At 52.6% G+C, this 23,943-nt stretch overlaps 1 long non-coding RNA gene across 1 annotated transcript; it reads left to right on the top strand.

Moving 5' to 3' along the window:
• The first annotated feature begins 12,435 nt into the window (after positions 1-12,435).
• LOC109489154 lies at positions 12,436-23,943 on the top strand. The gene is made up of 3 exons (XR_004620504.1): positions 12,436-12,568; positions 23,372-23,526; positions 23,858-23,943. It is a non-coding gene; the product is annotated as an uncharacterized LOC109489154 (long non-coding RNA).

Below are 23,943 nucleotides of genomic sequence, written 5' to 3'. Positions count from 1 at the left end.
CCTTACTCATTCCATAACTGGCAGCCTGTATCTCCCTCCCCCTTCCCCTGTTTTGCCCAACTCTGTACCCCCAACCCCTGTGGCAATCATCAGTCTGTTCTCTGTATTTATAGCGTTGCTTCTCCTTTTTGTTTGTTTATTCATGTTTTTTTAGATTCTCTTGATAAGTGGAGTCATGGTATTTGTCTTGTTCTGAGTGACTTATTTCACGTAGCATAATATACTCTAGGTCTATCCATGTTGTCTCGGAGATATGATCTCTTCCCTTTCTTAGGGCTGTTGAATATTCCAACACACACACACACACACACACACACACACACACACACCACATTTGCTCTACCCATAAGTCTATCAGTGGACACTGGGGTTGCTTCCATATCTTGGCTGTTGTAAATAACACTGCAATAAACATAGGGTGCGTATGCCTTTTCAAGTTAGTATTTTCATTTTCCCTGGGTAAATACCCAATGGTGGGATTACTGGAGCCTATGAGATTTCTATTTTTAACTTTTTGAGGAACCTCCTTGCTGGCCCCACATCAAAGCCAAGGTGCTTGGTTTTTCATTTATACAAATAAACACTATGCTTTTCATCAAGAGAGGCAAGGTTCTCTGGTTGTGTATTGTTACTAATTTGCTGTGGATAGAAAGCAAAATAAACTGTTTGTTTTTGTGGTAATTTGCCTTTCTCTTCTCTTCAAACTCAGCTGGAGAGTATTGCAGAAACAGTTGTTATCCTCGGGAGTGGGGCCGGAGGGGAGGGTTCTTGCATCTTAAACACAGACCCAGACTTCTACCAACATCCAGGCTACTTAGCTCTGAACAGGGAGGGCGACCCAGTCTCTTCTGCTGGACCTGTGCTGTCCAGTAGGGTGACTCAGTGTAGCCACGTGTGACCACTGAACACCGAAATTTGGTATGCATCCACGTTCAGATGTGTGTAAATAAGTGTAAGTATACGCTGATTTCAAAGATTTAGTATAAAAAAGGATGTAAAATATTTCGTCATGATTTTTATGCTACTTATGGATTGAGAGAATATGTTATGTTAGATTAAATAAGACATGTTATCAAAATGAATTTCTCATTTCTTTATACCTTCTTTAATGGGCCTGCTAGAAAATCGCAGTCTATAGACTTGGCTCACATGACATTTCTGTCGGTCAGTGCTCATCTGGAATGGTTCGCCTATACTGGGCCAGGAAAGTGGCGGAGGAGATGTGTGTGGGCAGCGGCTGCTGGGGTTACCGACCCCATAACAATATCTAAGACACTGAGTTATTGAATGCTTATCAAATGCCACCGTGTGCTAAGCACATTCTATGTGTCATGTCATTTAGTTTTACCAATGGTGGGGCAGGCAACATTCTCCCCGGTTTTACCAAGGAGATTCAGAGAGATTCAGTAACTTTTCCAGGGTCACCCAGCAAGAGCTCAAACCCAGGTGTCTCTGATGAAGCCTGTCCACCTTCACCTGGGAGAGTTCTGTTGCAGAGGAGCAGTGAAGCCTGTCACATTTTACAGGGAGTTGTCGGTTTTGCACTTAGGTGCTTCAATGTGGATGCCTGACATCTTTGAGGGCACTTGTGGCTTTCTCCCCAGAGGCCACGTCTTTGCCAAAAGGTGGGGACTGTGGCCCGCGTCCCAGCTGCCTTCCCAGTGTCCCCGTCCATCCCACCAGCCTTCTCCCTTGGGTTGTGCCTGAGAGCCGCCCTGCATGGGTTGGAGCAACCAGCAGCCCTTTGGGAATGGTGCTGCTCCCACCTGAACTACAGCTCTTCAGGTTTCCAGAACGAGGAGCCACTGTTCAATGCTCAGGCTCGGCTTCTCGGGGACGGGCACGTTTGGGTGGCTGCGGGCTTTGAAGGTTGAAGAGGCCAGGGTGCCAGTGCACTTTGTCTGCAGGCCCACCCAAGGGGGTGCAGTTACAGATCTGGTAGGAAACGTAAGCACATACGAGTGCAGTAGGTGGTTAGGAACGCTTAGAACATGGTATCTTTCTGGAGCGGTTGGCTTGGGCAAAGTACCGAACTAGAATATGGAATCATTTGGAAGTTCAAGGGGGTGGAACCATTTGGGAGTCCGTGGTCCTTTGATCCTTGTTCCTGGGAAGGCCAGTCCACGGAGGGAGGCCCTTGAGCTGCTCTTGGCCCTGGCCTGGCTGCAGCTTCTCTCCCTCTGCCCCACCCAGAGGGAGGCTGTGCTGGCTTGTTCCCGAGATGCCCGCACCCCACCCCGAGGGTATTCACTCCCCTGTGTGGTTGCTGGCCCTTTCTCTTGAACGTGGGCTAGCTCTCTGACTTGCTTGCCTCCACGAGGACACGGTGGGAGTGATGCTACATGACTTCCAAGGGCAAGTCAAAAGCAGCCTTGCAGGATCTGCCTTAGTCTTCTAGAACAGCCTCTGGGAGCCCTGGGCTGACAGGCGGAAGTCTGGCCACCCTGAGGCTTCTGTGCTGCAGAGACCAGGTGCACAGCCCCTGCTGAGCACCCCCTTCCAGACACCCCACCAGGCCACCAGACTGTGAGGGAAACTGTCCTGGACCCCCTGGACCAGCCCATCTGCCAGCTGACGGCCAGCTGACCTCAGTGGATGCCACGTGGAGCAGAAGAATCACCCAGCCCGGCCGCACCCACGAATTCCCGACCACAAAATTATGAGATACAGAATTGTTTTAAGCCACTAGGTTTCAGGAAGGCATGTCACACGGCAACAGGTAATAGAGCAGAGGTCCTAGAGCGCAGGTGCTCTCAGGTGCCTCCGATCTGAGCACTCCGAGCTCCTCCCCAGGATAGACTGTTGCTCCGGGAGAGGGAGTCCCTGCTCCAGCTGACCTCTAGCCAGGGAGCAGGGCCCCGGATGATGGTGCCAGGCTTGCCCGGAGCCCCGTCACAGGGCGGATCTGTTCTCTGGGTTAAAGTACCTCCTTCATGCATCCATTCATTCAAAACATATGGGGAGTCCACTGCGTGTCGGGCTGTTCGGCCTTCCTGAAGCTGGCTTTCTCGTAGTGATGGAGACAGACGACAAGGAGTGAATAAGAGAATTTCAGAGAGTTAAGGGCTTTTAAGAAAATAAAGCCGAGAAGGGAAACACAGACTTGAGCGAGCCTCTCCTGAAAAGTAAGAAATTGCTCTTCCAAAATGTGCGGTATCTCACGCACACTTGAGCTCACGGCGGGGGCTGAGCGTGCGGCGTGGCCGGCTGAGGCCTACTCTGGCGGTGCAGGGCTGCTCACAGTGCTTCTGTCCTGCGGCCTCTCGCTGTCCCCTCCCCAGGAGCCTCCGGTGGAGGAATTGGCGGGGCCCTGGTTTTGCAGAGGAGAAGGCAAGACACCAAGAGGGTAACTGCCCTGAGTCCCCGAGGCCAGTTGGAGGGGGTGTGAGGACTTGTGCCACCTGAGCTCGCAGCCCTGCCTGTGGGCCCTCTCTGTGCCAGGGGACAGGGGACCCGACCCGAGGGAGCAGAGGGAGCAGAGTCGGAGGCAGGGAGGTCTGACTGTGCAGGGGCACAGCCTGAGTGGCAAAGCTGAAGCCCGTGAGAGGCCGGGGAGGGAGCTGGGTCAGCCCGGCTGTGATTGGAGTGCGGCAGTGGGAGAACTTGGGCCTCTGAGGGCCCCTGAGCCTCCATGTGGGGTGCAGGTGCTCCCAATACTTTACATCATCAACTGTTTACAGCTCTGAAGGGCTGACCTCTAGGTGAGGCCTCTGAGACTCTGACAGGACAGGAAACCTCCCCAAGCTCCCCACGCCTCAGCCCAGACTCCAGAATGTTCTCACTGCCCGTCTCCCTGGCCCCCCTCCCATGCTATGGGTTGTCCACGGGCATTGCCCACCCACCTCAGCCCCCTCCCCAGATCGCTGGGTTCTGAGCAAACTGGAGAAGCCAAGCCCCATGCTGGCGGCCCTCCCGCGGGGTGGGTGCTACTCACCACCGGTGTCCGCCCAGGCCCCGCGCCCGCCACCTGCAGGGCAGCTCCTGGGTCCTCCGAACCAGGCGGCAAACTACCAGGAAGGCCGAGCCCATCCCGGAGCCTGCACAAGGCTGCCTCTGTTCTGGAACCTTTCAGAGGCAGCAGACACCCCGAGCTCCGGGTGAAACGAGGGATTCTTTGCTCCTGCAGGGAGCGGATTTTCGGAGGCCTGACCAGCAGCGGCCTGCCCTTAGTAAAACAAACAGTGGTGTATAAGCTTTGTGGGTTCCATCCAGGATCCTCTGGGGAGGGGTCTGAAGGAACCGCGCCCCCTTCACCCCCTCAGCTCCCTGCCTTGGCAGCTGAGAGTGGAATCCCATTTCAACAACTGTCCGAGCCAAAAGGAGCATTTGAGTCATTTCTTTCCTCCCTGCGGTGTGAAACGGCTCGTGGGCCTGGCAAGGCCAGGCCTTCGTGCCCATCTGTCTTCACACCGTCCTTCTGAGTGAGACTCAGAGCAGCGGGGCCTTGGAAGGGCGGGGACTTAATCCAGGCCCCATTCCGGGGCCAGTGGGTCTGCGGGGCCCCTGCAAGTTCTGGGGAGCTGGGGGACGAGGGCGCCAAGTCAGAGGAAGAATCCCAGGGCCTGTCCAGGCTCTGTCTGTGCCCTGGAAAGTGATGTCAACCATTCCTTCATTTTCTCCTCGCTCCTTCATTCTTCACACACACTGAATGCCCTGGGGGGAAGGCGGGGGCTAGTTTTGGTCGCAGTTGTGTCCCTGCGCTCCAGCATTCGGCTCCTGCATTGCTGAAGGTGGGCCTGGCTCTTCGGTAGGTGAGGCCCTGGCAGATCCTGCCTCGCAGAGGGAAGCGCCAGGTTGTCCCCTGGCAGAATCTCCCCTGTTCCGGTAGGAGCAGCTCCGCGTGACTTTCTGTGATCGTAGGCGGAAAGTGAATGCAATTGACCTGGTACAATGCAGGGGGGGGTGCTGACCCCCCCCACAGTCGAAACTCCACAGAGAACTTCTAACTTCCCAAAAACTTAATTACTAATAGCCTACTGTTGACTGGAAGCCTTACCGATAGCATCAAGAGTTGATTACACGTATTTTGTATGTTATATGTATTATATACTGTATTCTTATAACAATTTAAGCTAGAGAAAAGAAAATGCTATTAAGATCATAAAGAAGGGAAAATGCATTGACAGTATTTGAGGTATATTTTTTGAAAAAAATCCATGTATAAGTGGACCTGATCAGTTCAAACTCACGTTGTTCAAGGGTCACTGTATCCATTCCTTGTTCTCACCGAGGCCCTGAGCCTACAAGGAGACCAGCAGAGAGAGCTGTGTTTAAAAAATGCAGCTTTACCGAGATATGATTCACATGCCCTAAAATGTACCCATTTAGAGTGTACAATTCAGTGGGTTTTAGTATGTTCACGGGATTCTGCAACCATCACCACTATCTAATTTGAGAACATTTGCATCACCCCCAAAAGAAACCCTGAGCCCCTGGTCATTCCTCCCTCTCCTGCTCCCGCTGACCAAGCAATTTGCTTTCTACGCCTACAGGTTTGTCTGCTCCAGAGATTACATATGAATGGGATCATGCAATACGCAGGCTTTTGTTTAGACTCAGGTTTTAAGTGGTTCATACACTTCTCTCCAAGGCTGCTTTCCATCGCAGCCACCTCTCTGCATGGGGTGGGAGTCCTGAATAAGGGCCATGGAAAAACTGGGGGGTAGGGGTAAGAATAAGGGACCCCCAGCCCCTGGAGGCAGGTGAGGGAACTCAGGAGGGAGGCAGCAGGAGGGGGTGTGGTCAGCACTCTTCCAGAGCCCCGGGGGCTCCGGTCTCCATTTCTTTTTCTGTGATGCCCCATTTGATCCTCAGGCCTTTGGTCAGGTCTGTTACTGCAAGACATGCTGGTGTTGGCTCTGCTTTGGGGAGTAAAGTGGCTGGGTCTCCTGTGGGTGGTGAAGCTGGGCGGGGAGAGGAGGAGTGGTCACCACTAGCAGGTCAGGGCCAGCACTTGAAGCTTTCAGCTCCCAGCAACTTCTCTCATGGGGTCTTGACGGTACAACTGAGTCAAACGTGTGCTTTCTGTTGGTGTTTCTGTCAGCTGCATATCATGTGCCCTCTAAATCAAGCACTCTGTCCTGAGCAAAAGGGAAAAACAAACATGGCCGTTGGAGGAGTCCGCACTCCGACATAACGGATCCATGCGCACATGACGTGAGGACATGGCTCAGGAGGCAGAGAATGGAGACCACCACGGGTAGCTGCCATCTCAAGGTTCCCAGCCACAGCCTCGGTGGAGGCCCAGTGGAGGCCTGTTTGTAGCCTCTCCGCGGGTGAGGGGAACAGACCTGCCGGACGGAGGGGCCAGGAAAGCTGTCAGCCTGTGCTGTTCCCACCTCTGCGGCCCCCACATCCCCATCCCCGTCTGTCACCCCTGCTCAAGCTCACCATGGTCCACCGGCCCAGCTCCAGGCATCGCTGACCCAATGCACATCTCTTCTTCTTGCTTAGCGTGTTTGCTAGGCCCGCAGTAACAAAGTACCACAGACTGAGCGGCCTAAACAACAGAAACGTATTGCCTCACAGTGCTGGAGCCTGGACGGCAGAGGTCGGGTTGGTTCCTTCTGAGGGCTGAGAGGGAGCGGTCTGTTCCGGGCCTCTTGTCCCCGTGTCTCTTCACGTGGTCTCCTGTCTATGTATGTCTTTGTGACCAAATTCCCTCTTTTTATAAAGACACCAGACATGCTGGCTTAGAACCTGCCCTAACGACCTCACTGTAACTTGGTTACCTCTGTAGAGACCCTATCTCTAAATAAGGTCACATTCTGAGGTACTGGGGGTGAGGACTCCAACATACCTTTATGTGGGGGGACGCAGTTCCACCCACGACACTTCCTAAAAGCCGTAATAGCGATCGGTTTTACTGGAGAAGCTGTGTATACAGCTAACAGATGCGTACCCCCGTCCCCCGACCTCCTGTGTAGCCCATGCAGCTTATTTGACTGGGCTCAGGCCAAGGAGACATGAGCAGAACTTAGTGGGTGACACTTGGGGACAGTTCCTTCAAAGAGCTCAGATAGGTAGACCTCCTGCCTTCTTCCAGCTTCTTTCTTGGATTGAGGACATGATAGCTGGAGTTCTAGCATATCTCTTGGGCCCTGAGACAACCTTCAAGTTGGAAGCTGTGTTCCAAGGACAGTGGAGCAGAAGCTGGAAGGAGCCTGGGTTTCTGACAGACAGTAGAGCCACCATGGCAGCCATGGGCTGCCCACCTCCAACCGTTTTAAGTGGGAGAAAATAATTACGTCCTCCCTTGTTGTTACTAGCTGCCAAAGGCAACCCTAACATGAGCAGCCTCCAAGGAGCCTGTGCGGTGCAGTGGGAAAGGCAGGTGGGAGCACTGAGGCCCGAGACATACCTGAATGGATGCCTCTCCTCTGATCTCTTTATACACACAGTTGCCTCACAGCATAAAAATGACCTCTCTGCTGTCTGCCCTGTCCCCTACACCGTAAGCTCCTTGAAGACAGGTCTGCGTCCGCTTATCACGGTTTCCTCGGTGCCTCACACAGAACCTGCCCACAGAAGGTGCTCTGTGTGTGCCGGCCTCAGTGGACTTTTAAATCCTCTACGCTTGCCAACTCTGTGGTCTTGGACTCTGAGTCTTAATTTCCATAGCAATAAAAACGGAGGGTATAATACCAGGGCTGCTTTAAAAAGGAAGCACAGGGACGCCTGGGTGGCACAGCGGTTAAGCGTCTGCCTTCGGCTCAGGGCGTGATCCCGGCGTTGTGGGATCAAGCCCCACATCAGGCTCCTCCACTATGAGCCTGCTTCTTCCTCTCCCACTCCCCCTGCTTGCGTTCCCTCTCTCGCTGACTGTCTCTATCGCTGTCAAATAAATTAAAAAAAAATAAAAATAAAAAAAATAAAAAGGAAGCACAATTAAATGTATAGCATTTAGCACAATGCCTAGCACATGTCAGATGCCCAAGGAGCGGTGGCCATTATTAGTATTACAATTGTCTATAAAAACTCATTCTAGTCCCCGTGTGAAGCTCCACTTGTCTTCTGACAACCAGAGTTTACTTTTCCCTAAGACTGAGTCTCCAGTTTACACGCATAGTGTTCACGAGGTTCCCATTGTATTCTCTTGGCCTTCTTGGTCTTGAGAACCTCATTAGTACATAAGCCCCTAGGTTGCCTCGGTTCCAATTCTGGTACCTTCCAGTCTGTCCCCTCCAGTGTGGGTAAGCCCTCCGTGCTCAGCCAGCTTCCCAGCTAAGTCAGAATATAGGAAGCCTTGGGGGCTATACATTCCGCCCAAAGGTCTTGGTGCATGAAGAGGGTCTTCCCGTGAGAAGAGTGGGGAATCCGTTGCAAAGATGGCCCCAGTGTTCACTGTTGCTCGTGCCCCTGCCATTTGCAACGCGATGGAGCCATTTCACCACTGCTTACCTCTGAGCCAATCTTGTGACTTGTTTGGTTTATAAAGGCAGTGGAAGTGACACTAGCCGTTTTGAGCTCAGGCCCTAAAAAGCCTTGTACTCTCCCACTTGCTCTCTCGGACTGTTCTCGGAGCCCTCTTCTCTACCAGGCCTTTTCCTTGGCTGCTGAGCTCAGTTCAGCAAGATTCCTGCCCAGCCAGTTTAGCAAGCATCCCTCCCCGCACCCCCATACCTAACCCAGAGTTCCTCTTGGTAGTTTTCCATCCACTGTCTCCCTCACCCTGCCCACTGGCTATATGTCCCCAGCTCTCTGTTGGATCCGGAGTGGAGTGCAGTCTCTGTTCCATTACAATGGTCTTGACCTCTCCTGCAATAGTCCTGAGTAGTTTTCCTTGCCTGTTTAACTCTGTCCAGGGTGTGTTTTCTTCGGAGAACCAGTCCAGACTTGCCTGCTGGAAGATAAGAGACCACTGGAGCAGAGCCACCTCCTCCCTGCCAAGGCCATCCTAGACCAGCCTGCCCTTAGCCGACTCTGCACACCTCACCAGCCCAGCAGAGATCAGCTGAGTTCAGCTTAGGTGAATGGAACTGTCCAGCCGACCCGAACGTCTGTCAGTTTATGCAGCTGGGGGGTGGTTTGATTTGTGGGGATATTGGGGTCAATATAGGTGACAAGGGGTACAGCGGAGGAGGAAAAGGTGAGAAAAGCAGAGCAGAGGGACATTTTGAAAGAGCCCTTGCCCTGAGCTCCTTGGGGCCGGTAGAGTTCATGTTTTCTGGTTCCCCTGGCATTAGCGAGGGACGGCACTATCCCTTTGGCGACCACAGCCGGGAAGGAGGAGGCGGGGGACCGTGTGCATCCTGCAGTCACCCGGCAACAACCCAGAGGCCCTCCAGGGCAGGGAGGGACCGGCTGGCGCTGGGCTGGCCTCAGCGGTCTACGCCAGCTGGGGAACAACTAAGTCCTATATTCCATATCACTTGGAACGAACGCAGTGGGACTGAGCTATGAATAGCAGTCTGAAGGACTCGGAAATATCGGCACCAAGCACACTGCACTCTGGGGTCCCCTTCTGGAATATTCTCCTGCCCGGTCTGGACCCCACCCTGCGCTGGGCCTGTTCTCCCACACAATGTCTCTTGCCTCCTCAGCCATTTCTTTATTTTTGTATCTTTAAAAATTGTGGTAAAATACGTCTAACATAAAATGTACTATTTTGACCATTTCAGGGGCAATAAGTGCATTCACAGGCTTGTACAACTATCACCACCATCTCTGGAACTTCTCATCACCCTAGATGGAAATTCAGTACCCATTAGACAGTAACTCCTAATTCCTTCTTTTCCCCAGCCCCTAGGAACCTCGATTCTACTTTCCGTGTGTATGAATTCACCTATGTTAGGTACTCATGGAAGTGGAGTCATAAATCGGTTGTTTTAAATCTCAGCTCTTTATTCGCAAAACCAAAAGTTCTGTCTTTAGACCTCTGAAAAGCAGCCCACCAGAGATATACACATTCTTTTTTTTTAAAGTTCTTATTATTTATTCATTTAAGTAATCTCTACACCCAACATGGGGTTCAAACTCCCGACCCCAAGATCAAGAGTGACAGTCTTCCGACCGAGCCAGCCAGGCACCCATCGACACCAAAAGTTTTGGTTTTAGACCTCTGAAAAGCAACCCACCAGGGATCTGCCCTTTCTTTAATACCAATCCCCCCTTCTAGGACCCCCTGCAAGAGCTGGGCTGCATGACTGTGACCTGGAGTATGCATGTCCCTGTCTCATAAAGTCTCCCCACAAAACAGAACAAATGACTCCTCCCGACCCAGCTCCTGAACAGGGGCCATGAGGACACCCCGCCCTGCGTTTTCCTTTCTGCCTTGTGAGTCCAGCCAGGCTCCCCCCGCACCCCGAGCTACCGGCCTGCTCCCGCTGCAGTGGGATGGGGAAGCCGTGGTGCGGTGAGGGCACTGTGGGCCTCAGCTTTGTCTCACCAACCCCCAGAGCGCAAAGTCTATAATTCCTGGAGCGGCCCCAAGGTGCCCCAGCCAGTTTTAGGCCCAAAGCTCAACAAGTTAAGTGCTGCTTTCACAGCAGAGGCCCTGGCTTGAGGTAAGTTGCAATCAGACCGGTCCTATGGGGCCAGAGCTATCTGGTGGAGCCTGTACTCGGCAGGCAGCCCTGTCCACAAGTGGATGAGGTAAAAAGGGTGAGGAAGGAAATGCAGAATATTGCTAAGTTTCCACCCACTGCTACCCCCCCATCACCGAGCTTGTGCGTGCACACACGGGCACACACACACACACACACACACCCACACCTGCCTCAGGGACTCATGTTTTTTAAGCCTGAGATGGGAAGGCTGCTCTGGACATAAGTCAAAGGAAGTATTTTCCAGAAGACCCTGGGAGCCATGAGCAGTGGGATCAAAGGTCAAGCTGAGAGGGAGAGGGGCCTTTTTCTCTCCCTTTTTTGAGAACTTAGCACCACTCTGGCCCTTTGGCAAGTGAGGGACAGCACCTGGGGGCCAGTGGCTGGGGCAGTGGTGGCATTTGAGGTGGGGAGGCTGCCTTGAGAGACTGAGGGCACCCAAGGGGGTAGGGGAAGTGGGGACGGAGAAGGGGAAGTGGCAGGGAAGGGGGAGGACGGTCAGCTTGTTACCGTGTGATTCCCCCCTAGGGCTCTCAGGTTGCCTTTGATCAACTTTGCCCACAGAGGGGGCACCAGGCAGAAAATTCCACCCTGCCCTAGGCATGGAAATTATTTTTATCCTGCGACGAAGCGGATTCTTCATTATCAAGAATCCTCCACCTGGCTTTTCCTCCATGGTCTTTCCCAGGTCTCTTGGTCAGGCAAGTCTGCTGCTATCTGCATGGAGATCTGCAGAGCCTGGGGTTATGGGCCTGGGCGAGGGGAGGAACCCCCCGAACCCCTGTCCTCCTGTCTTTAAAGTGGACAGTAGGGGCGCCTGGGTGGCTCAGTCATTAAGAACCTGCTTTTGGCTCAGGGCGTGATCCCAGGGTCCGAGGATCGAGTCCCACGTCAGGCTCCCTGCTCAGTGGGGAGCCTGCTTCTCTCTCTCCCTCTGTTCCTCCTGCTTGTTCTCACACACTCTCTCAATCACTCTCTCTCTCTCAAATAAATAAATAAAATCTTTAGAAAAATAAAATGGACAATAATCCCTTCATAGGTTTGTTGAAATAATTAAATGGGAAAAAGGTACCTATATGTATGTAAATGATATAAGTGTGTGTAATCACCGTATGTTTATGTACATACGTCTGGGTACACGTACCACATATATGCATGTATGCACACATGGTACTTAGCACAGTACCCAGCACGTGATAAGCAGTAAATATTACCATCAATATCTTTATCCTTATCCATGATGGCTTTCCACAGTGGTTGGCTTTAGGTGGCAGGAGACTTGCAATAAATGGAATGTGGCAATAAAGTGACTTTCATGTCTGTTAGCACTTCCATATCCAGGTGAGCGGGAACACGCAGGCACCCAGAAGTCCCCGTTCAGGGGTCACAGAACAGGGCACATTACATTCTCCAGACACCCATAAGCACCAATCTCAAATGGCTCTCTGTACTCAAGGAACTGGTCCTTTCTCAGGCTGGCTCACCTTCCTGGATCTTTCACTCTCTCCAAACCCCTTTCCCCCTGTTTGCCCTCCCCTCTCCCGGGTAGCTGGGCCTCAGCTCTTACTGAAAGGGAAAATAGAAGCTGCCAGATGAGAACTTCACCTCTCTGCCTCATCCACGTGAAGCAGCTCGCCCTGGCACCTCTCTCCCCTTCTTTTTACAACTGAGGGTGCCTCAACTCCAGCTTAGCAGGAATCCCTCCTTCTCCACTCATTTTGATTCTAGCTCCTCCTGCCGCCGCAGGAACCTGACCACGTCTCTCTTGGTTATTTGACCCCTCTCTTTCCATCGGCTTTAAACACCCTCAAGTCTTCCTTGGCAACAACAAAACAGAAACGAAAAACGCTGAACTTGACTTTTTTCTTCATCCTGTTGTCAGGAGCTGGCTCCCTAGAGACCACCACCACGGCCACGGATAGGACGAGCCACCACGTCTCGCTGTGGGCAGGCCGGCCGTCGGGGAGCGCAGTGGAGCTCCGTGTTCGGAGCGGGTCGATCAAGACTTGGAAGTTTGGCTCGAGGTGAGTCTCTCAATGCGGGCCTCTAGGACTGGGTCACAAGCACCATGCCTCAGCCCCGGATCAGTGGGGACGGCAGGGGAGCGACGCACCGTTTGCTTGGGAAGACGGTCCCAAATGAGTCCAGAAGCCCTAATGGAGCCCGTGGACTGACGACCTCAGCTAACTGGGCAGTCGGGTGCTTTCACTTCTCTGCGTCCAGGCTGAGTGTGGGCTAGAAGGTTTTGGTTCTCGCTCCCAGCTCCAGCCCTAGCTCCTTCCTCCCACAACTCAACTCGTCAAGAATTTTCTCTGCTTGCTGATGCCATCTTCTCGACTTCTTCTCACTCCTCAGCCCTCCAGCCTGACCTCAGGCACCTTCTAAAACAGTGCTCCTCCTCAGCGACCTTCCTGTCTTTCAATCCAGTTGATACTTTGCAAGTCTGGTCACACAGGGCCTCTCAGGGCCTGGGTCTCCTGCTCCTTCGTGCCCCGTGAGCCTACGCACCCCGGGAGTGTTGCTCCCTCCCTCCCACACTCTTTCTCTTCTTTGCACTCATTCTAGTCTCTCCAGGTATCAAACATGATCGTCCCACCAGGCCAGGGCCTGGGGCCTCCCTCCTCCCTCTAGGCTTGCTCCCGTGGCCATGCCTCGCAGTCACATAGCCCCAGCTATGCACGCATCATTTATAAACATACGTCTCCAGCCCGACCTGCCTTTGGACCTCGTGGTCTACATGGCATCTCCTCTGAATGTCTCCAAGCCTTTGTAAGCCAAGATCTCTGTAGAAGTGAGGTCAACCCTGTTGACAGACAAACCCCCGAATTTCAGGGCCTTAGCGTGGTAAAAGCTTACTCCTCTCCGATGCCCCAGCCCAGTGTGGAGTTCCTGAGCTCCTCTCATTTCTCCCACACGTTGAATCAAAGGTCCCCGTTCCTTCCATCCACTGTCCCTGCAGAGTCCCCTGCATTTACCCAGCGGGTCGTGTGGGGGAGGAATGAAATGCTTTCCCTCCGCCCTCTGAGATTTAATAACTGGGTCTCTGACATAAACTGACAGCAGGCAGATTAATAGGAGAAAAGTATACAAATGCATTCGTTTTACTATTACATGCCTCGGGGCATCACAGGAAAAAAAAAAGTGAATACCGCCCCCCCAAGATGGTGAGAATTGAGAGCTTATATACTGTCTTATAGGGGAAGGGGAGGGGAGGTAAAGACAACCCAAGAAAGAGGAAATGGTTTGTAGGAAGGATGAGGGGGGACAGTGTGTGACAGTGGTGGTCTGGCTGCGGTGCTGGCTTCCCGTCTCCTCTCCTGGCGGTGAGAGTCAATGTTCCCTGTTGATGAAACTCCCCTGAGGACAATCTCTGACAACTGAGCTAGGATCTGACTTTCGGCAGGTCAGGAGAATGCAGAGAAAGCCTCCTACCGCATTCGCTGTTTTTCTGGTGCCTTCAGCTCAAAGTAGCCAGTATGCCAAAGTGGCACATATTGGGGTGGCGTGTCCTGAGCTCCTTCAGGAGAAAAAAGGGGAGTGTAAAAGCCACGCCTGAGTTTTATAAAGCTTTGGCCTGGGAAATGATATTGCTACTACTCATGTTCCATTGGCAAAACAGACAAACAAACCAAAACAGTCACTTGGTATTATGGCTTGGATTGTTGTCTACCAGCCCCCCAAAAAGAGAGGTTCAGATCCTAAGGACAAGTACCTGTGAATGTGACCTTATTTGGAAATAGAGTCTTTGTACATGTAATCTGGTTACGATGAGATCACACTGACTTAGGGTGGGTCCTAATCACATGACTGGTGCCCTTACAAGATGTTAGAAAGTTGGGCATACAGACATACACGGAGGAAAGGTGACCATGTGAAGACACTGAGACACAGGAGAGAATGTTCTGTGAAGACAGGGGCAGAGATTGGAGTGATCCATCTACAAACCAAGGGACACCAAGAATTGCCAGCAACCATCAGAAACTGAGAGAGAACTATGGAACAGATTTTCTCTCAGAGACTCTGGAAACAATGACCCAGCCACCACCTCCATTTTGGACTTCCAGCCTCCAGAACGATGAGAGAATAAATGTATGTCAAGTGATTCAGTTTGTGGTACTTTGTTACTGAGCCACAGAAAGCCAACACACTTGGCTACGCCTGGATCCAAGAGGAAACGTAGTCCCACATTTCAGTGCAAACTCCATCCTACTAAAGGGCTTCTGTCACAAGATGGAAGCCTGAAGTCACTCTCTTCCTCCCAGTCCTGGACCTCCTCGGGTGCTTCTTACCTTAATGTGGGCACGGCCCTCCTTGTGGCTGTCCAGGCTAGAAACTTGGGTTCGGCCACGACCTCTCCTTCTTCCTCTCCTCCCATATCCATTACCAAGTGCTAAATATCTCTGGGGTCTATCATTTCTCTCCGTCTCCATCACCACCCCCTCCCCAAGCTGACACCCCATGTCCTGGTCACTGCAGAAGCCTCCTGACCAGTCTGCCCTTGCCTGTGCTTATTTCTTGCTGAGCTTCCCCTGAGATACCTGCCTGAATTCAGTTTCCAAATCTCAAATCTGCTTATGTTATCGTCCTATTTCAATGCATTAAAGATGTTCTATTGTCCAGAGGAAAAAGACAAATTCCTCGTGGTCAACAAGGTCCTTCATAGTCCGACTGTGAAGGTTCATTTGATGTGTCAACTTGACAGGACCATAAGGTGCACAGACATTTGGCCAAACATTATTCTAGGTGTGTCTGTGAGGGTGTTTCTGGATGAGATCCACGTTTGAATTGGTAGACTAAGGCAGGTTGCCCTTTCTAATGTTTCTGGGTCTTATCCAATCAATTGAAGACCTGAATCAAACAAAAAGTCTGAGTAAGAGGGAAATCTTCCTGCCTGATTGTCTGAGCCGGGATACTGGTCTTTCCTGCCTTCAGACTCAAAAGGAAAGATCCACTCTTGTTGGGTCTTGAGTCTGGTGGCTTTCAGACTTGAGTTTACACCTTTGGCTCTCCTGACTCTCAGGTTTTTGGATTTGGACAGGAAACACATGATCAGCTCTCGTGGGTCTCCAGCTTACTGACTGCTGGGGACTTCTCAACCTCCCTAGTCATATAAGCTTATCTCTATCTATCTATCTATCATCTATCATCTATCTATCTATCTATCATCTATCTATCTATCTATCTATCTATCTATCTATCTATCTATCTATCATCTATTTATCCATCCATCCACCCATCCTTGGTCTTGGTTCTGTTACTCTGAAGAACCCTGACTAATACATTGACCGTATCTATCTCTCTGGTCTCATCCAGAACCACACACCACAGTCCCTCCAAATGTTGGGGCTTTGCATGTGCTCTCCCCCTGGAAAATCTCTTCTTCTCACCTTGCCCATTTTACTGCTATCCATTTTTCCAATCTTGGATCAAGCATCACTTCTTCTTCCTTAATTTCCTTGACCAGGTCAAAGCTCTCAACTAGATGCTCATTAACGCATCATGAATCCCTCCACTGTAGGACTCGTCAAAGTTATGGAGCCATCTGCCTGTCTGTCTTCCCCTATAGCCTGTGAGCTTCAGCCAGATAGTTGCCATGTCTGTAGGAACTACTCCTCACTACTGTGCCCCAGCACCTAGCACAGTGCCTGGCCAAAAGAATGGGTGGATTGAGTTTTGCCGCCATTTGGGGGGAATATCTATTTGGAACACATGCCAAGCATGATCCAGAGCTGTGATAGACAGTTATCCCTGTCCTGGTTTGGGGAAGGGGGAAGAGACAGATGAAGACATGTCTTCCGTGCAAGGGTTTCTCTGTGGGGACCTGTCACCTCCATAGCAAGGGCAGCCAGTCAGGATGGAGGCAGGAGGGAGTCTGGGAGCAAGTCAGGACAGATGTCACACAATTGCTCCAATGACACTGACATCACTCAGAACATCATGGAGCAAATCTTCTGAAATTACCCATTTTCTCTCTTTAAGGCTTGCTATGGTGTGGATTATTGTGTCCCCCCAGAATTCATATATTGAAATCCTAGTCCCCAATGCAATGGTATTTGGAGATGGAACCTTTGAGGGCAATTGGGTCATGAGGGTGGAGTCCCCATGAAGGGATTAGTGCCCTTATAAGAAAAAAAAACACGAGAGGGGCACCTGGGCGACCCTGTCAGTTAAACATCCAACTCTTGATTTCGGCTCAGGTCATGATTTCAGGGTTGTGAGATCAAGCCCTGCGTCGGGCTTTGCGCTGAGCTCTGAGCGTGGAGCCTCCTTGAGATTCTCCCTCTCCCTTTGCCCCTTGCCACCTTCCCCTCACCTGTGCACTCTCTCTTTCAAAAAAACAAAACCAAAAAATCGCAAGAGAACTTGCTCTTCTCTTTGCTCTCTGCCATGTGAAGATACAATGAGAAAGGAAGGAAAGGGAAGGGAAGGACAGGTTTCTGCAAACCAGAAAACAGGGTCCTCACCATCCACCAGATCTGTAGGTCCTTGATCTTGGACTTCCCAGCCTCCAGAATGGAGAAAGAGACACTTGTTGTTTAAGCAGTCCAATCTGTGGTGTTTTCGTGATGGCAGCTATATCATATCATAGCAGCTGAAGCTATGTCATTTCTTGAAAATGCCAGAAATCATTTGGTGTCCGAAGTGACTGGAATAGGTGATGGTTCAGTCAATGATAGTGTTTCAGGTCAAAATGGAGGTGAAGGGGTGTCTTAAGGAGACCGATTTCTTTTTTTTTTAATAAGTATTTTTTATTATGTTATGTTAGTCACCATACAGTACATCCCTAGTTTTTGATGTAAAGTTCCATGATTCGTTAATTGCATATAACACCCAGTGCTCCATGCAATACGTGCCCTCCTTAATACCCATCACCAGCCTATCCCATTCCCCACCCCCCTCCCCTCTGAAGCCCTCATTGTTTCCCAGAGTCTGTAGTCTCTCGTGGTTCATTCCCCCTTCTGTTTACCACCCCCTTCATTCTTCCCTTTCTTCTCCTACTGATCTTCCTATTTCTTATGTTCCATAAATGAGTGAAGATGTGGTCCATTATATACAATGGAATATTACTCAGCCATCAAAAAGAACAATTTCACAACATTTGCAGCAACATGGACGGGACTGGAGGAGATAATGCTAAGTGAAATAAGTCAAGCAGACAGACACAATTATCATATGGTTTCACTCATTTGTGGAACATAAGGAGACCGATTTCTTATCCCACTTAAGAATTGGCCTCACTGCCGGACCCAGAAGAGGCATCCCCCACGTGCTTTCTCCTGGCACCTGCTGCTACCAGGTGATGCGTGAGAGCAGCTGGGTGTCAGGGGCCACCTGCACACACTGCATTCATTATCTGGTGTGCCCCTCACCACCTCCTGAGAGAGAAAGGTGGAGTCAAGCCTGCTTTACAGCTAAGGTTTGAAGCTCGGGAAGGTTTTCTTGCTGGCCCCAGCTCACTCGCTAGTGAGGGGCGGAGAGCACCTGTTATGACAACTTGCAGCTCTGACATCAGAGCCTTTCTTTGAAGCACTCTTGTGTGCTGTGACCCCAGTGACTGCTTGAGAGGACAGCGGTTTGTTTAAATAAGGTTTAGAATCATTATTAAAACAATAGCCTCATTATACTTCACTAGGGAAGTGAAATCACGTGAAAGTGCTATGCTGTTAACTACTGTAATATGTGTACGTGCACACACACACACAAACACATAGAGATAGTGGAAGGGAAACACGCTTGCTACTAAAAGTACTAAAAATGTGACTTGTGGCCCAGCAACACTGGCTCCCTAGAATCTCGGGTGCCCTCCTGGGTCTAACGACTCCACACCTGCTTTTTAACAAGTTCACATGAGGATTGAAGGCTGAGAAGCCCTGCCAGGATCAGCCTTGCCTTCCATCTATTACTCGGCACGACCCCCCACACTAATAGCTATGACTGTCAAACTTCTGAATGTAGAAACACCACTGGGGAACTTGTTGCTGATACAGATTCCTGGATCTCACGCTCAGAGATTCTAGAATTTCCAGGCTTTTTCATTTTTAAAAGGCATGCCAGGTGATTTCAATGCATCTGGTCCTATCAGGACACTGTACTTCGACAAGCACTCATCGGATCTTTAGTTTTCCAGCAGAAAATATGTCCTTAATAGTAACTGGGCTCTGGAAACTTCTTGTGGCAACAACGAAAGCCCAGATCTTGTCTTAATTGGAATCGAGAGAACTGTTTCAGTTTGTGGAAAGTCTAGATAATAAATACCTAGTTCTCCTCCTTCTCCGCCCCTCCGTTCATGTCTGATTCCTATTCAGTTCTCAGCAGCTGGGACTCATGCTTTGATTTAGAACTGGGGGAGAGACTTCCTGAGAGTCATTTTAATTATTCTGCAAAAATAAAAAAGCTTGTGCTGTCTCTTTCAGGATGGTTAGGTCGGCACACCTTTTACATCACTTGGGGAGACCAAAGCGCTGTGGCATGTGAGCTCTGGGAATCCTGCAGAGCAAACGAGCTCTCTCAAAAGGGAGACCTCAGAGGCCTCAGTGACCAGACAGCTCCAGAAAATCCCTACCCACAAAATGTGATTGGGAATTAAAGGGACTTCCCAAACTCAGGATGGCCAGAGGTTTCGGCGGAATCGACGCTGTACGATGTTCAGTGTGCTTGGAGAGGTTGTCTGTGTTCAGTGGCTGTGAGGCGGGGGTGTGTGCTAAGATGCCGAGGAAGCCTGGAGAGGGAGGGGGGGACGGTGTGACAGGTCTGGAAGCAGGAGGCCCTTTGCTGGGACAGGACAGGTGGCAGCCAAGGACGAGGGTAGCTCTGAGGTTCCGATGGGGCAGGAGATCCCCAATGTGAAGGAGAGGTGCAGCTAGCCAGGAAGGAGGAAATGCAGGCTACGGGTTGACGGCAGGGGGTGGAACAACCTGGACAGCTTCTGACAAAGGCAACTGGGAGATGAGCCAGTGAGGAAAGTGACTGCATTGCAAAGATTGGGAAGCAAAGGAGTGTCCTGGTAGGGAAGAGGAAAGCAACTCCCTCCTTCCTTCCTTCCTTCCCTCTCCCTCCCTTCTTTTTAGTATATGCGCTGCCCGGAAAGCAAACCCTTTCTGAGAGCAGATTAGGGGCTGGACGTGGGCTGCGGTAGAAAGAACACAGAACAATCTAGGGCCTCAGGAGACCCACCTGGGAGCTAGCAGCAGGGCTGGGGAGAGGCCAGGAAGCATCCCAACCAGAAGAGCCTGCTGGATTTTATTCTGATGTGTGTGTAGAAGCTGGGTGGACGTGTGAATGGTCTGGGCTTGGTGGCATGTCATGTCCACTCTGAGCGTTATGGGCCGAACCGTGTGCCCCCTAAAGTCTTATGTGGAAGCCCTGACCCCCAGAGGTCAGAAGGTGATGCTGTTTGGAGACTGGGCCTTTAAAGAGGTAGGGAAGGGTCAACGAGGCCCATCTGGGAGCGATCTCATCCCGTCTGTTGTCCTTAGAAGAGGAAATTCACACCCACGAAGAGACGGGGGGGATGCGCGGGCACAGAGAAAAGGAGGAAGAGGCAGCAGGAGAGACCCTGGAGGAAGCCAGCCCTGCCAGCCCCTCCATCTTGGGCCTCCAGCCTCCAGAACGTGAGAAACTGTGTGTTGTTGCGGGGCTGGGCTGCACTGGAATGCTCTGGCGACATTCAGCGTGTCCTGGGGTGGTCTGCGGGGCAGCGGGACGGCAAGAACGGGACGGCAGGGAAGGCTGAGAAAGCAGCCCCCCTTCCCGCCTGGGGGTGTCGTGATGAGCACGGGCTGCAGCGCCGTTCACCAGCTGGGGCCCCACTCCCTGCACGATGGCCCGGGTTCCTCGATGAGCTGTGAGGGGCCCAGCAGCCTTTGCACCTGGGCCCCGGTGTAGACGTGGGGCTGAGGGCTAGCAGCGCGAGCACGTTCATCTGGCTGTGGAGACACTGGTGTCAGGCTCTGTGCAGATGTGGCTGCGGGGCAGGGGGTCCCCACTCTAGGCCGTTTGTCACCACGCCCTTCCCCAGAGCGGGGGGTGGTGCCCAGGCTCAGTGCCAGACCCAGGCTAGCAGGCCAGGCAGCCAGCCCATGCTCGAGGATTCCCGGTCCTGCACGTGGGAAACCTCTGGAAGGGAGGAGCCGAGGGGGAGAGAAGCCACCTGGCAGGGACAGCGGTCCAGGTGAGTTCAGCCGGAGTCATGGAACTCCCACTTCATGGCGGGGGCCGTGGGGGAAGCACTGACACCCCAGGGGCCTCATGGTCCCCCCAAGATCCTGCAGTCAGCACTCGGGGGGCATTTGGGCTCAAGGCCACAAGGGTGGGAGCTGCCTCCTGGCCGGGCTCTCGGGTCCCTGAGCTGCAGCTGGCAGCGGGGACAGGAACGGAGTGGGGCCCCTCAGGGGTTCGAGTCATGGTGGGGGTGGGGCGGTGAGTATGTGAGTGAAATGCCACGGTCCGCCTGGAAAGGTGCAATTCTCACTCAGGCCCAGCTGGGCCACCAGCTGGCGTAACCGCGCTGTGACGGGGCGGGCAGACGGGAGCGCGGACTCGGTGCCCCTGCCCCGTGGGCTCCCCCACCCCTCACCTGCCTCACGTGACCCTGTGCCAGTGGATGGTTTCTGAGTCGTGAGAAATGACAAATGCTCTGTGTGTGTGTGTGTGCACGCGCGTGTGAGCACATCTGTGAGCGTGGCTGTGTGTGTGTCTGTGTGCATGTATCTGAGTGCGCGGAGGCAGAAGAGCGTCTGGTCCCGGTGGGGGACCCCCTGGCTGACAGCAGTGGGCTCACGCACTGGCCTTGGCTGGGCCCTGCCGCTCAGGCCCCCCCACGGGGCTGTGCTCAGTGTCTCTCCTCCAGAGTGAGCCGGCTGAGGCGCCCCCTCAGCCCTGAGAGCGGCGTGGGGGCTCTGCTTCATCGCCAACCACGTACCCCCCTGCTCGTCATCCCATCTGTCCGAGGGCTCGGGGCCACAGGCTTCTCCCCAGCAGCTCTTTCTGTTCTCTTTATACCTTCACACAGTTGCCTGGCCCCTTGGGTCTCCTGGAGTTTTACTCTAAAAACTTAGGATGTCCTGTTGTGGCTGGAATCCCTCGTGGCCCAAACAGCATCCATGTCCCATCATGCCCGGGGGGTACCTTTGGGAGGACCGACGCAGTGCTCCCCACCTCCCCCCCACTGCACCCCAGTAGGACAGGGCTGAGCTGGTGGGTGGGGCCTGGAACACAGGGTTTTTAAGAAAATGGTTTACAGTGAGTGGTTCTGCCAGAAGATGCCATCAGCCTCCCCATTGGACCCACTGGATTTTTTTTGGGGGGGGGGTGTCAACTTTTAGGATTGTTCAAAGCCCCTCAGAGGGGAACGACCAAGAACTTGAGGGCTCCCAAGGAATGTCCATGTGGCGGGGAGGGGCCTGGACACCATCAGCACCTTGAGGAGGGCTGTTTTTAGGGTCAGAGTCATTGTGGCCAAACTGCCTTTTTTTTTTTTTTTTTTAAAGGCCTGTGATCTTCTCGACTGTTCACTCATTCTTGATGGTTTTGTGGGACAATTTCGACTTTCCAGAATGATTTGGAAATCTAGAATGCTTGTTTTCCCATTGCTCCTGCTTGAGGAAACACCGTGTTCTCGCCTGCCAGCTGGGTGTGCTGGGGTGGGGGGTGGCACTTGCAATGGGGGGCAAAGTGAGTTCATTGAGGAAACGATTTGTGGAGGTGTGGATGGGTTAAGGGACCAAGGAGGCCAAGAGACGTCAGAATGAGCAGGGTCCCTTGGCTGGTGGGGCTCGGGCTGTGGAACCACAGAGCTGCACCAACACCTGAGCAGAGAACGGACTGCTCATTTGCCTGGTGGGGTGGTGGTTTTGTGATGATGGCTCATTAGATTTGACCAACACTTATTTGGTGGGTTCTGTGCACCCCGCACGGTGCTGAGTGCTTGTGGACACAGTGGTGGGTACTGTTCCTGTCCTCCTGAGCTCTGGTCAAGAGTAGCAGTTAATGACCACGAAAGGGTCTCTGTGCCCGTCTGACGAGGCGTGTGTCCTGCAAGTGACATTTGGGGGCTGAGATGTGAAGTCTCAAGCAGCTCATAATCCCTAAGCCGTTCTCTGGACCCCACTGAGCTGTGGCACTTCCTGCCAGCTGACAGCCGGCCGGACGTGTATTTGGCCTCGTAATGGAGAAAAACAAGCGTGCATTTCCTAGTCACACACTGATGGGGGGCTGGCAGCCAGGGAACGTGCAGAGTCATGAGGCGAAGGGAGTTTGTGGTCATTAGAACACAGTGGAAAACCCTTACATGGTCGATGAGAAACTGATGGGTCCGTTGTTGGCGGCCACCAACACTGGCGTGTCTCACCTCACGTGATCTTCTTACTTACAGAAGCCCCTTAGCTCACCTGTGGCAGAAGCATGTTTTCCAAAAAGCCCATGTTCTCCCAGGGCCCAGAAGTGTGTCCCACATCCGCTGTGAAGGCTGCTCGTGTCTCAGAGGACAAAGCTCTGGACTTCGCAGCTCCAGAGCCTTCCTCCTCCTTCACGGAAAGGGCTGGTGGCTACTGTGTGGCTGCGGAGAGGGTCCCACCTAATCTGAGGGGCTATCCGGGCAGAGGTCGAGGGGGACAGCTGAGGTCAGCCTGGCTCCGGCCTTCCACATTCTTAGCTTCTCCGTGTTGCCCCAGCTTGAGGCAGGAGGGCTGGTTGGGCTTTTCAATCAGACCTGGATTTGAATCCTGCCTTTCCCACTTGGTAACTGTGAGCTCTTGGGAAAAGTGCCCTTCAGAGCCTGTTTCTTCAGCTGTGAAATGGGAATGTGATCCCTAATGTTATGGTTTCAGGGTTTTACCTACGAACCTCGCTTGGAGTGCCTCGCACAGGGGCGGCGTGCGGGGGCCGCAGGCGAGGACGCCCTCCCCAGCTCTGCCCTGCCGGCCAACCACGGCGCATCACCGTTCGCGTCTCTGGCTTCTCCCCAAGCCGTCCAGGCACCTTGGTAAGGCGCCCCTGATTTCAACCTGCCCATCTTTTTGGTCTTCACTCCTAGGACCAAGCGCTGGCTCTAGCTTGGCCTGTCCCGTCGTCCACGTGCCAGGCCGACTCCTGAGCCGTCACCGGCCGGGAGCCTGGCCTGCCCTGGAGCTTCCCTCAATAGCTTCTGCGTTCAGAGCTCCCTCTGGAGATTGGTATCGCGGCACCTGGGAAAGGTGCCTTCCACCCACCCCCGGGGGTCCCCCCTCAACCTCTGGAAGCCCCTCAGGGGCAGGCCCTTGGGGTTCTTGTGGTCACCCACAGAACCTAATGTAAGACATATTTAAAAATGGTAGGCGGACCCCAATGAACACACCAAATGGGAGGCGTGCTCATCTGTAATGTCTCCAAGGCCATGCGTGTACAACCCTCAGCAGCCCTG

This window comes from Ailuropoda melanoleuca, chromosome 14, assembly GCF_002007445.2.
Source record: "Ailuropoda melanoleuca isolate Jingjing chromosome 14, ASM200744v2, whole genome shotgun sequence".
Classification (NCBI taxonomy): domain Eukaryota; kingdom Metazoa; phylum Chordata; class Mammalia; order Carnivora; family Ursidae; genus Ailuropoda; species Ailuropoda melanoleuca.
This window is presented reverse-complemented; position numbering and strand designations above follow the sequence as displayed.